Source organism: Macrobrachium rosenbergii, chromosome 8 (assembly GCF_040412425.1).
Source record: "Macrobrachium rosenbergii isolate ZJJX-2024 chromosome 8, ASM4041242v1, whole genome shotgun sequence".
Lineage (NCBI taxonomy): Eukaryota > Metazoa > Arthropoda > Malacostraca > Decapoda > Palaemonidae > Macrobrachium > Macrobrachium rosenbergii.
In genome coordinates, this window is record NC_089748.1 from 83441928 (window position 1) to 83460346 (window position 18419).

The window sequence follows — 18419 nt, forward strand, 5'->3', positions numbered from 1 at the left end:
TATCTGCGTATCTTCCAAACAACAGTAAGCAAACGCAAAGTACATTTTTCCTTTCCCTAATTGGTCAAAGTATTTATTCCTTAAGAAACGAAATATAATGCAAAAGGTTCTCCGTTTCAAAGACAGGGTATCCGAAGATTACACCTGATGACGAGGGATGTTTCAACCTCGAAACTAGTAGACCGAACGCAAGCATATGTGTTTGAATGGTATCTAAGGACGGATGAACGGAGTCTGAGATTGCATGGCAGGAAATCTCAAGAGCTGAGCTTCAGAGGCGATGGCAGTATTGCCATGTGTTTCTTCTGTGTTTCCCATGCATCTTTCACCAGGTAGTAAGGACTGCATACCTACATGTTCTTTTTATGTTCAATATTGAAATAAGAGAAAAAAAAAATTTTACCATTGCCAAATGTTACAGTAGCCTCAACAAAGCAACAGGTTAACCTGATGCCCTTTGTATAGTTTTAATGGATGTCAAGAGGTCTCATTTTGGCAAGTAAACACTTGAGCACGATACGCATTTGTCTCCTTAACAAAATTCCCTCCAGAAATAAACTGAGGTATAGTATAGGTATAAACAAAATTTTCTGTCTTCTCCCCCACTGCAAAATTACTTTCTACATGATATAAAAAAAATTTCAAAATCACTTCTGTCCAACAGCAATATCAAAAGGTAGACAACTCCATTAAATTGGTAGCAATCTTAGAAAATGGTTACCCTGATGAAATTTAAATAAATCCCTTAAGCCGACCTTTCATCAGGACTAAAACATGGTGAACTATAAAGAAAATCCATAATAAATAGACAATTAACTGTAACAACGGAAAATATACTTTACAAACCAAACAGTAACCATTTTGGAAAATAGCCGCCATGCAGGAATTTCAAGTCGCTAGCAAAAAAAAACATTTTCCTTTTCGAATTATTCTTGCTGACAGCTTTCAGACTTGCATGGAACGATTCTGCCAAACAATCACTCCTACCTGCTTCATCAACACTACAAGACCACAAATGTCAATATGAGCCTTAACCTCATACATGAGAGTGCTTTGAAGCCTACAAGTTTTTCATGCCCATCTACACAAACAAGACATTTATCATCTTCATAAGCTAGAAATCTGTCAACATAGCACTAGACTTATCAATAAATAACAGAAGAGTCCATGTATAGGAAAATGGCAAAATTCTGCTTTCAGGAAATTGGCAATAATGAGGCCCAGCATGAAACGGATATAATCTACAATAAGCAAAGTAAATATTTGTAGTCTCTAAGAAAGTGCGTCACTCGGAATCTTCATCGGGCATAACTCAATGTCATCCCATGAAGTAAAAGTAAATCAATTCCTCAAAGAGAGAAGGCACACCTGACCAACAGTGTATAAAGATAATGGATCTCAAGTACAGAACTATGAATCAATAGGATACCTTTATACTAATGTGCCATCTTCCAATGCTACAGACTCAGAAATAGACCTGAAGTAAAACACCTGATTCCACAGCCAAAATCATCCACAGTAAGCTCTCATTATACCCAAATACGCTTCAGTTTCGTTATAAAGAGCTTACAGACATTCTAATATGCATTAAAGTTTACACAGAGATAGCAGCAATCAGCAAGAATGAGAGAACAAGAAGAAAAACGAAAAAGTAAGAAGGAATAACTAAATGATAACACTGAAGACGCTGATGACCTCCACTCAAGGATGCAGTGAGATACAGAGAACCTTTTATCCAGCACAGCAAGTCATGTTCCTTTTCTTTAAGCCAACAGTTAATTTGGCCCTTAAATACCCCACCTTCTATCCAAATCCTAATATAACTAATTCAATGAAGAGTCTTATATTATTTAACGATTCACAATGGACAAATTAGCAAAATAAATGTCCGAGTCTGTAAAGAATTAAAATGAGAATTTAAGTGTCTTTAGTTTAGACATTTTCTAGTATTGTTGACAACCGGACAGATGAGGTGATAATAGAAAAACATAAAACTACATAATTTTGAAAGAATATCACTTTTATTATATACATACATACATACATGCATATATATATATATATATATATATATATATATATATATATATATATATATAAGAGAGAGAGAGAGAGAGAGAGAGAGTGTGTGTGTGTGTGTGTGCACGGTCCATGAAAACACTAGAAATGGAAGCACCAGCTATGAGTTCCTTCATGGAGTAGTTGGAGTTCTGCAGAATTGAATGGAGTGATATCACTAACATATAGGGTTATCTTAGGTGTGCAATGTAGTGTCCAGAATATTAATGTTCTGAGCCTTGGGTAGGTCATATTTGCTGTTCCACAGCCATCCACAGTTATCAGTTGAATTTCACTAGCCTGAGGCCACTTAGACAAAATATATTCAAGATTGTTCAGTGTTTGCCTCTTTATGCGCCATTTTCTCCAAATGCCAATAGAAAAATCAATTTAAAAAGCTTTGTAGCCGAGGCCCGATGAAAAAAGTAAACTGAAAACGAACAGACAGCCCTACCTTTTGAAGAAATAACGACTCTGATTCAAGAAAAACAGAAGCAAGAAGAGAATTCCATAGCCATGCAACAGACTGAAAGCAAATAGCAGAAGCCCCAATCAAAGCGCTGCAAACACAAACACATTTACACGACTAGTGATGTCGGAAGTTAACAACATATGCTTTAATGCTATAATGTTGAAGGTTTTGCAGAAATTTACCTTTTATATATTTTGAAAATCGTGCTGCTTCTGCTGCTTATGCACCAGCCAAAACGTTTCTTTATATTCTGTGTATTCCAAGTCTTCTAGTTCTTTATTAATAATACTATCCAATTCCTATTTCTACATTATCTATTTATATAAAAGTGAATGATTTCATATTTGTTTGTCCGCCATAGAAATCCGAACCGCTACACAGACCCAGACAAAATTTTGCACAAGGCCTCTATGTCATCCTAGAAAGGCTTATAACTCAAAATCAAACCCCTTTTCTTCCAGGTGCTGTCAGACGTATGATTTTATTAAACACCTCCCACCCACTGCAAACCCTATAATCAGTTTAGTACATCCAAAATATTAAACAGATGTGTTTGACTGTATTAGAATTTCTTTCATTCTTTCATAAAGCAATGTAATTCAAAATATAACTTCTACCAACACAACAGTCAGCCCTTACAATTCTTGCCACTCAAAAAAGTAGTAACAGACCAAATGTTTCTGTGACAAACTACTCGCGTCGAAATTACCCCATTTTTTTTTTTTTTTTTTTTTGGGTGTTCATCTTAAGCCAAACATATCTTAATCATACCCTGTCAAAAAAAATACAAATTCTTAAGTACCTTGAGGTATCACCATCATCATATATCTAGAACGAATCTCCTTTGGTTTGTCATGCAGTGAATTTCATGTAATTGATTACTGTTGAAAGGGAGACAGACCTAAGCCACCGCCCCCCACCCTCCCACACACACACACAGACACACCCGAGCATGTATCGTAGAAGTATAAGATTTTTTATTTATTGTTTCTGATCAGTAATGTCGTTTATTCTTTTCTGAAAGGGGAAGGTGTAATCCGTGAGGTCTGGATTAAATTCACGAATGTGCATCAATGTTTTGGAGGTGAAATACTGCTTTGGCAGAATATGGAATGATGAGACAGGTCATGGTGTTTGAGAAATGGAAATCATAGCAAAGGTACAAAAGAGGTGACCTGACTACATGTAGCAATTAAAGAAGCATTGCATTAACGTCTGTCATGTTGGAAATCTTCATTAAGTTCATCATCAGTAAGCCGGGGAAACAAAGTGATAAAGTGTTTGACGAACAAGCTGACTTTAGAAAAGGCAGGAGTTGCGCGGATGAAATATATTTATTAAGACATATTTTTCAGCCGAGTATGAAATTTAAAAATCCTGTTCTGAAGGTTTTTGTTGATTCACTAAGAGAAGTTGACAGGTCTATTATCGAAGGCGTTACGTCGCTACAACATTCCTCTTAAATATGTAAAACTCAGTTAGGTTACCAATGAACGAAGCAGGGGCAGTTAATGTTGATGGAGTCCGCCAAAGTGAATTTGCGGTGCTACAGGGGAAAGTTGTCACCTTTGCTATCAGACCTACTCGTGGATTTAGAGTAATTAAAGCGGTAGTAGACAGAAAAGAAGGCTTTGTTCAGAGAAATGATAGAAACTTAACAGACTTAGAATTGCAGATGATGCTGTTTTAATCAGCAAAACACCAAAAGATTTACAAAGCATGTTTAATAGAATACATTGCATACCCTGAGGGATGGAACTTCAGATAAACCTAAGAAAAACAGGAGGGGAGGAAACCCACTAGCTAGACTAAGGATTGATGAGGTTGACTCCTTCAGATATTCAGGAACAATATCATTACAAGTTCTCTCGAGAAAATGTAGTAAGAGTTTGAAAAGGGGCAAATCAAATAATAGTCAGGATGAATAAGATTTTGAAATCAAATATATACTGAAAATGCAGACGTAAGTAGGATTATACATTAGTCTATTACCATTTATATTGCCCTATGAATCATACTAAGGCAGTGAAACTATGTCTAAAAGATTCTGTCAGTTTGAGAATAGAACTTTAAAAAGAATATTAAAGAGTCAGGTGGCAAAGCAGAGTGAGAAATGAAACCACGAGAAAAATTAGTTACAGAAGTGAAGATGAGGGGGAGACTGGGATGACTTGCGTCTGTCCCTCTGGTCTCGCACCCCATCGAGAATAGCGCTTGATAGCGTCAGCTGGGAACCCTCTGGGTACCAGGAGACTTGGGGGACCCAGACATTATTGGATGAGACTACGACACGGAAGACTGGGGATGAGTGGAGATTTGTGGAAGTTATAGCACAGGAGACACAAATGGCTGAATATTAGGGGCCTTTTACAGCGCTCAGAATTTGAGGCGGTGATGATGATGATGATGACGACGATGAATTTATCATTTAAACTGGGAAAGTATTCACTTTTCTCTGTATCATGAAAGGTTATATTAAATTGCGGAATATAATTCAGTTTCTTGTCATAGCTTACGATTGAAATAAAAAAAATAAAAATCTAAAAAACTTCAGTTGCATCTCCAGTTGGTGCTTCCAGATAATCAAATAATAATGTAAAGTGTCATCGTGTCCAGTGATCAGACCACCAATTTTCGACATAACTTCTCCAATTCACCGCAGTACCTGACGCCATTTCGTGCGTACATCTTAGGCAAAGTAACTTGAGCAAACATCAGTCCGCTAAGCTTCAGATTTATCACCAGGCGACGCCCATTCATCATCATTTCCATCATTCGTTGCACTGATCATTGTAATTTTCGTTCTCATCAAATGCACCTAGGGACAAGTGATCCCCCAGGGTTTAGTATTAAACATGGCGAAACAGTGTAGATGAATCACTGTTTCGCCGTGTTTACTACTAGCCCTCGGGGATCAAATGTTCCTAAGTGAGTTCCTCATTTCACAAGTTCCCTAAGGATTTCGTGAAATCCCTGGATCTCACATATTCGCCGTAACGTAATAGCGCTGTTGTAATGGTCATCTGAAGCAAGAAACCTTTTATCTGCTGCCTCCCGTCTCCCCAACTTCTTTTTTTAGGACTGATTTTTCCCTCCTTTTGATTCATTCTCTCTCTCTCTCTCTCTCTCTCTCTCTCTCTCTCTCTCTCCTCAAGTCCGAAACTGGTTCCCAGTTTCAAAATTGATAATATATATATATATATATATATATATATATATATATATATATATATATGCGTATGTGTGTGTGTGTGTGTGTGTGTGTGTGTTTGCAGGATATAAGAAACCAGGCATTTCACGAACTGCCTGAAATTTCAGGCAGATAGCGAAATGCACTTAGGGACATTTGATCACCAGGTGCTAGTACTAAACACAGCGAAATACGGTTGACCCCTTCGGGGGCTAGATAAATACGGCAAAACAGTGTAGGTGAGCCACTGTTTCGCCGCGTGTGGTATTAGCCCCCATCAAATGACCCAAGTGCATTTCTGCCTGCTCTGAAATTTCAGGCAGTTCGTGAACCTGCTGTCTGCCTGTAACATATATATATATATATATATATATATATATATATATATATATATATATATATATATATATATATATATATATATATATATATATACATATATATATATATATATATATATATATATATATATATATATATGGGTGTGTGTGTGTGTGTATGTATGTACTGTATACATCATTTGCATTTAACATCCTCACTTCCTTCCATAAGAAGAGTTGGCTCAATAGTCACCAATACATTCTCATTTTGGCTTCAGACCACTCAGGTTGCTTCTTTATATTTTGCACACACATCCCACCTTGCTTACTCTGGGAATCATCTCTTCTGTCATCCGACAGTCATCATTATATTTACTACCACAGACCTACATGGATTAACTGCTTCCATTCTTTTACCATCCACTTTAAACATACATTGTTCCTTCATCCTGGTTTCCATTTACTTTACAACTCTAATCTTTACCTTGGTAATAACTTAAACCCAAGGTGAACTATAACTGATAATTGTCCCTGCAAGTATGGAAAACCTGCGATTGTATAATTGAAAAACTTAAACTTTGTACACATACATATGCATACACGCCCACACACACATATATATGTATATATATATATATATATATATATGTATGTGTGTGTGTGTGTGTGTATAATATATATATATATATATATATAATATAGTATATATATATATATATATATATATATATATATATATATATATATATATATATATATATATATATATATATATATATATATATATATATATATTTAGGTATTAGTACTGACCTACTTACTGTGTTCCTTGCTCAGGGATCAAATCAGGGGATCTGGCTGAAGTCCAGGGAAATTACTATTACACTTGATTAGCTGACTGCAATTTCTGGGTCAGTGAGTACCCTAATAAGAAAACAGTTGGGCTGAAAGCTGTATTTCAACAAGGAATTGTTGCAGATAAACACTTAGGGTTACTTTAAAGGGAATATATATACAATTAATCACGTCAATCAGAAGACTGGGGAACGATAGGCAGGGAAAATAATATTCTGCCTTGGGATTAATTAATTCAACAATTGTTCAAGTTTTGAAGAATAAATGGGGGAATCCTCTTGGAAGGGCCCCCGATGATGTGAAGGTAGTGAGGATGTCACTACAAGAAGCACAAGACAAGCAGTTGTTTCCACAGCTCATGACAACGTCTGCAATTAGAAAAATGCAAGCGGATATGTACAGAAATTATAATGATGTCGGCGAATCGAGAGGTTGCACATATGGTGCCAAGATAACTCAGTGCTGGTGCAAGCTGCATACGTTAACACTTCACACCGGGGCTAACTGAGTCAGGACTTTGTGAGAACGCACTTCAGAAAAGGAAATGAATTTTAGTCAAAAGGTTTAAGTTGCATGACTGTTTGAAAGAAACCTCAAATCAGGACGTTACCTTACAACGTAGCGGTGGAGAGCCTCGTCGAAAGAAGGAGCCAGGAATGGAGGGATGAGTTTAATGGGTCACACTTGAAGGTACTGGGAGTGGCCATAAGAAGCAACGCTGGTCAGTTCAAGAAGGAGCTCGCAAGGGGATATGCGTTAGTTCTGACGCCAAGTAAGGTTCTGAGAGAGTTGTTCTGGCGTCTGCCGTATTTAAGCCCTCGGGGATTAAGATTTGGTCATTCTTAGAGGGTGCTGAGATCACAGCTGAGTCATGATCTCCGTTTTCTGTCAAGCCCTTCCAAATTCTGGTGACTTCTAGCAACCCATGTTCACCACTTTTTATGAGGGACTCGGCTTTCCCCGTGGTTTTCCACAGGCTTCATCTCCATTCACCATGCAAAAAAGATGAATAAAATAAGAGTAGAAACAGGCCCTCTAAGAATTGAAGGGCGATTAACAAATGAAAAAAAGGAAATATGTAACATATTAGCAGAAAGATATGAGTGAATTCACACCTAGAATTGATAATGAAGATAATGATACAGAAATAAGAGATGAAAATAGTGAATATTTATCGGACATAAATATTACTGAAGCCGATATTGTGCATGCTATTAATGAGATTAAAAATGGATTAGCAGCAGGACCAGATGGTGTTCCTGCCATTTTGTTAAAGAAAGTGGTTCATTCAATCGCAAAGCCGCTCGCAATATTATTAAGACAAAGTATAGATACAGGCAAGATTTATGATGAGCATAAATTAGCGTATATTACCCTAACTTTCAAAGGTGGATCAAGACTAGAGGCAAGTAATTATAGGCCTGTGAGTCTGACATCTCATATTATGAAAGTATACAAAAGGGTAATGAAAAAATATATAATGAAACATTTAATGAAAAATAGTTTGTTGAATATAGGACAACATGGTTTTGTACCCGGAAGAAGTACACAAACCCAACTGTTAGTCCACCATGAAAGCATATATAAAAATAAGTTAAACGAAAAAGATACAGATGTGGTTTACCTAGACTTTGCAAAAGCTTTTGACATGGTAGACCATAATATATTAGCGAAAAAAATTAGAAAACATAACATTGTGGATAAAGTAGGAAGATGGATAAAAGAATTTTTGCAAAACAGAAAACAGATAGTGATTGCTAACGACGAGAAATCGGATGAAGCTATGGTAATATCCAGTGTACCACAAGGTACGGTGTTAGCTGCATTGCTGTTTGTGATTATGATTGCAGACATAGACAGTAATGTTAAGGACTCAGTAGTGAGAAGTTTCGCTGATGACACAAGAATAAGTAGAGAGATTACTTGTGATGAAGATAGGAACTTGCTACAAAGAGACCTAAACAATATATATAAATGGGCAAAGGTAAATAGGATGGTATTTAACTCTGATAAATTTGAATCAATGAACTATGGTGATAAAGAAGGAATGCTATATGCATATAAAGGACCTAATAATGAGACAATCACAAATAAGGAAGCAGTTAAAGACCTTGGTGTGATGTTGAATAGGAATATGTTATGCAATGATCAAATAGCAATACTATTGGCAAAATGCAAAGCAAAAATGGGAATGTTGTTCAGGCACTTCAAAACAAGAAAAGCCGAACACATGATTATGCTTTATAAAACGTACGTACGTAGTCCACTTGAATATTGCAATATAATATGGTACCCACAAGTAGAGAGTGTACAAAGGTCCTTTACAGCTAGAATAGAAGTTAAGGACCTTGACTACTGGGAAAGACTACAATTCTTAAATTTATATAGTCTTGAAAGGAGAAGAGAACGCTACATGATTATCCAGGCATGGAAACAGATAGAAGGAATTACCGAAAACATCATGGTGCTAAAAATATCAGAAAGAGCAAGCAGAGGTAGATTAATAGTGCCCAAAACTATACCAGGAAAACTAAGGAAAGCACACAGGACATTAATCCACCACGCACCAGCATCGATAATGCAGCATCTATTCAATGCGCTACCAGCTCATCTGAGAAACATATCAGGAGTGAGCGTAGAAGTGTTTAAGAATAAGCTCGACAAATATTTAAGATGCATCCCAAACCATCCAAGACTGGAAGATGCAAAATATACCGGAAGATGCATTAGCAATTCTCTGGTAGACATCAGAGGTGCCTCACACTGAGGGACCTGGGGCAACCTGAACGAATTGTAAGGTCTGTAAGGTCTGTAAGGAGGCATTTCAAACAGTCACCAGCTCTTAGGAAAGGTCAAAAGATGTACCAAAAGGGGAGTATGGAGAGAAAGTTAGGTAGGGTCCGAGTTTCTCACGCTCTTCCTTAGTTAGTTATCAGTATGGAAAATACTTCTTTTAATTTATAAATCAGTTGGGGAGTTGGGTTTGCTTATAAAGTGGTTCACCACATTATAATATACATATATATATATATATATATATATATATATATATATATATATATATATATATATATATATATATATATATATATATATATATATATATATATTATAATGTGGTGAACCACTTTATAAGCAAACCTAACTCCCAACTGATTTATAAATTAAAAAAGTATTTTCCAGGTACCATCCATTAATACATCCTTTACTTAGCAGACTGATAGAAATATAAAGATAAGTTTACAAAGAAAGCTCGTATAAATGACAGATGGGGATTATAAATGAAAATGTGTACCTGGAATCCAACACAGTTGAAGAATTAGTAGACCTACCAAAACAGGGGTAAATATTTAAGAGGTTTTACTAAAGATTAGGCCCAACAGCTCAGAAGCAGGGAAAAGTCAATTAAAAGATTATACAGGAAAAGAGACTGACCACCAAAAAATGACACTGTAAAGAATAAACTGATTACATATTTTATAAAAGCACAACTCAATATTTCTCCTTATGGCAAACAATAATAATTTTTTCAAAGTGAACATTTTCATATAAATATATTAAACATACAAATTCATAGAAAATATATACGAGGTAACTAATTAGTAATTAAAACAGTGATTTTATCTTTAAGATCATTCTTTAACATTTTACTAATACAGGGGTCCAAATAATACGTGCCAGGTCTAAGGTTAACATTACAACTGAAAGTAAGCCGTACAATAGGAGATTCTAAAAGATTTTGTGAAGAGAAATCTTTTGATCTGGCAATCACTGAACTTTCAGTCCAGTTTATCCTATGAGAGTTTTCACTTAAACGAATGAATATTGTATTGGATGTCTACCCAGTTTTGACAGAATACCTATGCTGTTTAATTCGTACTTCTAAATCCTTACGGGATTGGCTAATATAGAATGAAGGGCGGTTCAAGCATGGAATTTTTATATAACGTTGCTGCTTTCCTTAGAGCTATTTTTGATTAACATTCCTTTTAGTGCGTTATTATAGGAAAAAACCAGGTTGACATTAAAAGATTTTAACCTTATTTTAACCTTATTTCATGGTTTCCTAAACCACTAAAATAAGGCAAGCTAAGAATGTTCTTAGGAGTCTCTTTCTCCTTGTTACTTTCACTATAAAACTTTTTGTGGGATTTATCATAGCAAATATCTAGTGTATGTGAAGGATAACATAAATCTGTCCCATTTTTCTTATGCATTCGATTTCTTGATCCAAATACTGGGGACTGACAATGCGCAATACTCGTAAAAACATAGAAGAAAAAATTGATAATTTAATATTAAGGTTTTGGCCTGAATAAAAATGAGCATAAGTTAAGTTGTTGGTTGGTTTCCTATAAATACTGAATTTGCATTGAAATGGTTCTCTATGTATTACAGCATCTAAGAAAGGTAGGCAATTGTCTTTTTCTAATTCTAAAGTAAACTTAATGGATGGTACCTGGTTATTTAAATTAGAGAGTAAATCATTTACATCAATACCAGCAGGCAAAATAGCTAAAACAGAGCACAAACATCAAAACTAACAAATCTATCAGTGGAGCAAAAGTGATATAGATATGATGACAATATTTTAACCGTTTTGGCTGCTGGTAAAGGTGTAAATGATTTACTCTTTAATTTGAATAATCAGGTACCATCCATTAATACATCCATATTAATACATAGAGAACCATTTCAATGCAAATTCAGTATTTATAGGAAACCAACCAATAACTTAACTTATGTCCATTTTTATTCAGGCCACCACCTTAATATCAAATTATCAATTTTTTCTTCTGTGTTTTTATGACCATTGCGCATTGTCAGTCCCTAGTATTTGGATCAAGAAATCGAATACATAAGAAAAATAGGGACAAACTTGTTATCCTTCACATATACTGGATATTTGCTATAATAAAGCCCACAAAAAGTTTTATAGTGAAAGTAAAAAGGAGAAAGAAATCCTTAAGAACATTCTTAGCTTGCCTTATTTTAGTGATTTTGAAGCCATAAAATCATTGTTAAAATCTTTTAATGTCAACCTGGTTTTTTCGTATAATAACACACTAAAAGGAATGGAAAGAGAAACCCACAAGATTCCTGTGTATAACTTGTTTACTTGTAAATATTTACATATTACTTGAATCTCGAGTACTTTCAGGTCATAACTGTAACCCTTTTTCAAGAGATGTGAAGGTGGCCAGGCTGTTGCAAGGCCCAGCAGTCTTCTGGAACTTCTTCTCCCTGTACTGTCATTTATATGATGGCTGTCCTGGTTTCCATTCTCTTGAGAGTTGTTAATCCCCTCCTGTCGGTCTAAAAGGAATGTTACTAAAAAAAAAATAACCATAAGGAAAGCAACAACATAATATGTAGAATTCCATGCTTGGACTGCTCTTCTTTTTATATTGGCCAATCCAGTAAGGGTTTAGAATTACGAATTAAACAGCATAAGTACTCTGTCAAAACTGGGCAAATATCCAATGCAATATTCAATCATTTAAGTGAAAACTCTCACAGGATAAATTGGACTGAAAGTTCAGTGATTGCTAGATCGAAAGATTTCTCTTCACGAAACCTTTTAGAATCTCCTATTATACAGCTTACTTCCAGTTGTAATTTTAACCTTAGCCCTGGCATGCATTATTTGGACCCCTGTATTAGTAAAATGTGCAAGAATGACATTAAAGATAAAATCATGACTTAATTACTAATTAGTTACCTTACAGTTATTTTCTATGTATTCATATGGTTACTGTCGTCATATGCACACTGCCATGTGTTCGGAAAGGTGGCTGTAACTAGGATTTCTGATCACTACACCTGACTGAGGGTGGCTGCGCTCCAGTGAACAGAAAAAGTTAAAAGTGAAAAATACTCAAAATTACCAATAAATGAAAGGGTTGGAGGTAAACTTAAGGTGTCCACTAAATAGCATAATTCACTAATTCAATCTTAAGATAAAATATGTACAGGAGCTATCAATGGAGCTCCATGGCACTGTCAAGAATTACGTTACACAAAAGAATCATAAATTACTCAAGCAAAGTGCCACAACAGCACATCTTTTTCTCTAGGCCTTTCGTGCACAGTAGGGGTTACAATGAGTGAGAACATTGCACTGTTGATAGTCTGGATATCTTAACCGGGTATGGCACCTTGATATGGTGGAAGGTGGCACCATTGATCTACGGTTGATACCACGCAATAGGGACTCAATGTCATGGATCTGCAAGAGCAGGAAAGTTGAACACATACGAATGAATCGAGCAAAAGGACAACGAATACATGTGGGCAAAATCCCAGGCACTGTCTTACCTAATGATTACAATTTAACACAAATACACGAGTGACAACTAAAATATGTCACTATTGATCACAATTCCACCACAATCAAAATCACATGAATTTCTGAGGGAGAGGAACAGGAATATGAGTACAGGAAGTAGGAAAACAGGTATATAAGCACAGGTAGGATATAGTTAAGGGTCCGACAAACAACTTCCAATCACATCACCTTAGGTCAGTGGACAAGACATGAGGTTCATAGAGCCAGGGTTCTGCCATAAGGTATCAGCAGAAGAGTTGCCACTCAAGGTTTCCCCACCAGAGGAAAAATATGACGAAGTGTAGGGGCCCTGGTAGACTAGTAGGGTATCACCGCACTGAGAGGAGTGGTTGGATATGGCAGTCTTTGGCGTAGGCAGCGTAGGAACTACTTCAAGTAGGACTCGAGCGAAAGTATCTCAGTGACATCTGGACAGGAGGACATCATCAGGTAATTCAGCAGGGTGACGTCTGTGGGAGGCGGCTAGCAGAAACGCATCCAGCGGTGTGAAGTCGGGTGAGAAGACTAGTGTAGTAGCATAAGGTTGACTAGGGGTGATGTGTGTGTGTGTGTGTGCGGTGCCAGGAGGGTGACGTCATAGAGTGGCATTGTAGAGGTAGCTAGCATGGGGTATACTAGCAGTGTGTCTTCTGAAGTAGGTTGAACAGAGTGTCTACAAGCAGGGAGACACCTAAAGCCAGACTATTATAGGCTATGCTAGTAGTGTGACTTCTGAAGAGGGACTAACTCATCAGTGGTTTGCCGGGGCTGTATGTACACCACAGTCCGCCAGCGACAGTTGTATTTTGACACTTCTGACAGCCTCTTTTTAATGGGTCCTCCATTGTCCTCCTCGCAGGGTGTGTCGTTAATCTGGCCAGGTACCTAGAAAGGTCATTGTATGGCAGCCAGATAAAGGTTCGAGAGAAGAGGTGTCAATGGGGTGACAATTAAATGGGAGAGTCAGGGAATTTGTAGGCAGGAAAGCAGCTGTTAGTAGGCAGAGCCAAAAGTGCAGGCCAGGTCAAGAAAGATGACCCTTGATGGCAGCACAGGTATTTGGGAAGAAGGGGAAACTCAGAAAAATGCGAAGGGGCACGCATGACTGGGGAATTGAGAACAGTGGTAACAATAGAAGGAACTCTCAAAGGGGGCGTGCTACTTGCAAGCAGCTGCTAAAAATGTCACCTTTGGGGCGCATTACTAGGGTCAGGTCAGATCAGTAATGACTTGTGGTAGAGTCCTGTACTTAGTTCTCATTAGACACCTGCACTGGCTTAACTGAGCCTGAAAAACATGGGAATGCTTGGTCCAAAAACATCAAAACAACCAGTACTTCTTTTGAAATGTATGTTAATTCATATTGAGAGAATGAAAAATAATTTACTTTAACTTATAAGCGAAAATCAAGAGGAAAAAATTACAACAAACTGCAAAGACATTTGTGACAAGATTTTTTTGTGAAAATGTTCACTTCGTAAAAATCATTATTGTTTACCATAAGGAGAATTACTGAATTGTAGTTTTATAACATATGTAATCAGCTTATTCTTTCCACATTCATTTTTTGGTGGTCAGTCTCTTTCCCTGAATAATCTTTTAATTGACTTTTCCCCGCTTCCGAATGTTAGGCCTAATCTTTTGTAAAAACTCTTAAATATTTGCCCCTGTTTTGGTAGGTGTACTAATTCTTCAACTGTGTTGGATTCCAGGTATATATTTTTCTTTATAATCCCCATCTGTCATTTATACAAGCTTTCTTTCTAAACTTATTTTTACATTTCTATCAGTCTGCTAAGTAAAGGGCAGTAAGTTGAAAGGCCTAGCACCACTCCATTGTTTCGCTTTTCTTCATGGCATTGCCTTTATTTATATATTCATCACGTTCCATACTATCGTGATTAGATATTACACACACATATATATATATATATATAAATATATATATATATATGTGTGTGTGTGTGTGTGTGTGTGTGTGTGTGTGTGTGTGTGTGTTACAGGCAGATAGCGAAACCAGGTATTTTTATGAACTGTCTGGAATTTCAGTCACATAGCAAAATGCACTAAGGGACATTTGATCTCCCAGGGCTAGTATTAAACACAGCAAAAATACATTTCATCTAGGGGCTAGTACTAAACACGGCAAAACAGTGTGGGTGAGTCACTGTTTCGCCGTGTTTAGTACTAGCCCCTGGGGGATCAAATGTCCCTAAGTGCATTTTGCTATCTGCCTGAAATTTCAGGCAGTTCGCAAAATGCCTGGTTTTGCTATCTGCCTGTAACATATACACACGCATACTATATATATATATATATATATATATATATATATATATATATATATATATATATATATATATATATATATATATATATATATATATATATATATTTGCAGTGACTTATTGCTGATATGTATATATATGTGTGTGCGTGTGTGTATCACATAATAGCTTAAGATGACTTTTTGTTCACCTCTCCACATCAACACAACTTGCTTGTTAAGGAATCCAAATAGCTAGAGCACTGAGTGTCTCTAGAGCCATATACTGCACAGGGACGGCGGAACTTTTCCAGTAAGATCCTTCGGCTGACATCCGTGCATTCAAACCTGGTACTCACACATATCAGCAGCTTCGGGGTTCGATATAATTTATATCTACACTCTACACTTAAACCAGCATATAACCATTTCTGTTGATCACCTCTTCAATAACGACCCGGCAAGCGTCAGTCGATTAGCAGTTACGCACATAATCCAGGTATTATAATTAATGGCAAGTAATTTATGACGTGTAATTGAGGAGAACTGAAGACAGAGACTCCCATAATTGTTGGAGAGAGATGGCCACGACGTGATGGCGTCGGGATAGAAGTCGACTGTCAGGTATTCTAATTGTTTTATTAACGCACAGGTGAAGGGATTTGGAGTTTTATGCCTCCGACCAACTACGCTTCTTCGATGACTGGACTGCGGAACGAATAGCAAAAAAGACAATGATGCTCTTCGCTCTGCCTTCAAGTAAATATATATATATATATATATATATATATATATATATATATATATATATATATATATATATATATATATATATATATATATATATATATATATATATATATATATATATATATATATCTGTGTGTGTACATGTGTGCATTTGTCACGGATCCTTTTAACATGTGGTTTTGACAGGTGGTAACAAAAAAGATCATTGAAGGCTTGGTTACAAAAGCATGATGTACCGGAAAAAAATCTGCCACTTCAAGGCCACCGTAGCCACATCAAGTGTGACAACACGTCACTGTAGACTATCCATGAGTGCAAATGTTTGAGAGGTAAACCCGTGATTCAAGCATTTCAGTGTACCTATTCTAAGAAAAGTTATGGTTTCATGAAGTCTAGTAATATAATAATGCATGCTGGAGGACATACGTCGCAAGGTATTATTCTGTCCAATCCTCAGCAAAACTGTAAAGAAGATTTTGTTGAATATTGCTTCGTTATGCTTATCAGGATGTTGAATTCCAGACTTCCGTTGCTATCATCTGCAAAACGTAGTTACAGAAAAGCCTTATCTAGTCCATTACTGTCAAATTTTACAACATTCATAGAGGCAAAATTGCTGACATATGTAATTTTAAGCGTAGTAATTTTTCTGATATTTATGTAAAAATATTTCAGAGAAAATTCCAACATAATTGGTGTCGTGGGATTTTATTTGTCGGAACTTTATTCTGATTACGTATGGTTCTGTGCACGTTTTGTGACTGCTTGTGAGATCTTTTCTTGGTATTTCTATTATATCATTATAGCGATTAACACAACTTAGTGAATGAAAGCTGAAATTTAATCATTATATGCTTTAACTTTCCAAGTAAATATGCTTTCATTAAGCATGGATTCCTTCCTATTTAGATGAAGGTGGAAAATCCTGAATTGTTTTTGGAATTTCCCTGCGCCGAATTGCTTTGCTTTCTCAGGCGGGAATTCCACTAGACTAAGAATTCGCTGGAACTCTGCATCAGCTGATATGATAAGATGAAAAATTCATATTCGTCGTCTACTATTCTGAAAACATTATTTCTGTATTTCATTGAAAGCATTTGCTTGCCTGCTGGCAATGTTAGCTTGGATACTCCTTAAAGTAGTCATTTTGCCTCACGAAAATATTTTTGTTGTTGTAGCTAACATGAAATCTCGTTTTCGTAACTTTCTTATATGGCTCCTACGAAGTAACGTTTTTCCATCTATTCAAAGACACGGACATTAGTTTTTCAATACTCTCATCTGTATGCTAAACATTTCACATGATCTTAGCAAAATTGTTTTGAAATTTAGAAAAGATGGAGTTATATTTATCTTCCTTTACAAGGCGAATGTTCTGTTGTAGCATTAGCGTGACTCCCATCGGGCATTCGGAATATCTCAGCCTCTCTTGGATAAGTACCATAATAGAACGACAGCTGTTGCATTACTTTTACAGCTTAGTCTTAAAATCTCAAGACGTAAAAAAGAAAACCTGTGCCATGACTGAGTATCTAAAAAAGAAAGGTATGAGAAGCCACTAATGTTCAAACATTGCCATTCCTTTGCAGAGGAGGCTGCATCAAGAGCTTCAAAACACGCCTTCAGAGCGTGGATGATTTATTTGTTCTTCCAGATTGGTAATACATAAGTGGGAACTGATATTAGGAAATAGGTGTGGGTCAGATTGTGCCAGACTGGTTGAATAAGGACCATGAGACAATTTAAAGCTCGGTTTGCTACTTCAACCATTGCCACTTGCTCAGTGCTATTGTCCTGGAGCATAGCCAATCGCTGCTTTCGCCTGTATTTCATCTTAATTACTTTGATGAAATGTTATGCTTTTGATACATAATACTTCCCTTTAATAGTTTGGTCTTTTTCCTCATGATGCCTCATGCTAGCACCCCCAGAATCCCAAGGCACAGGCCATCACCTCAGAGGCAGATACCACTTGCATGAATTTTTTTAGGAGGTGGCGAACCTTGGTGTTTCCATTGCTTGCTTTGATTTTGTGATTCAGGTTAAAGTAATGAGCACATGTCTCATTCTGAGTTACTTATATATAAGAATTGTCTGGAAATGAGTCAAAAATGTCCTGGAAGTTTACATTGGGGTCATTTTTTTTTTTTAAGTTGTCAGCATTTCTGGGACCCATCTTA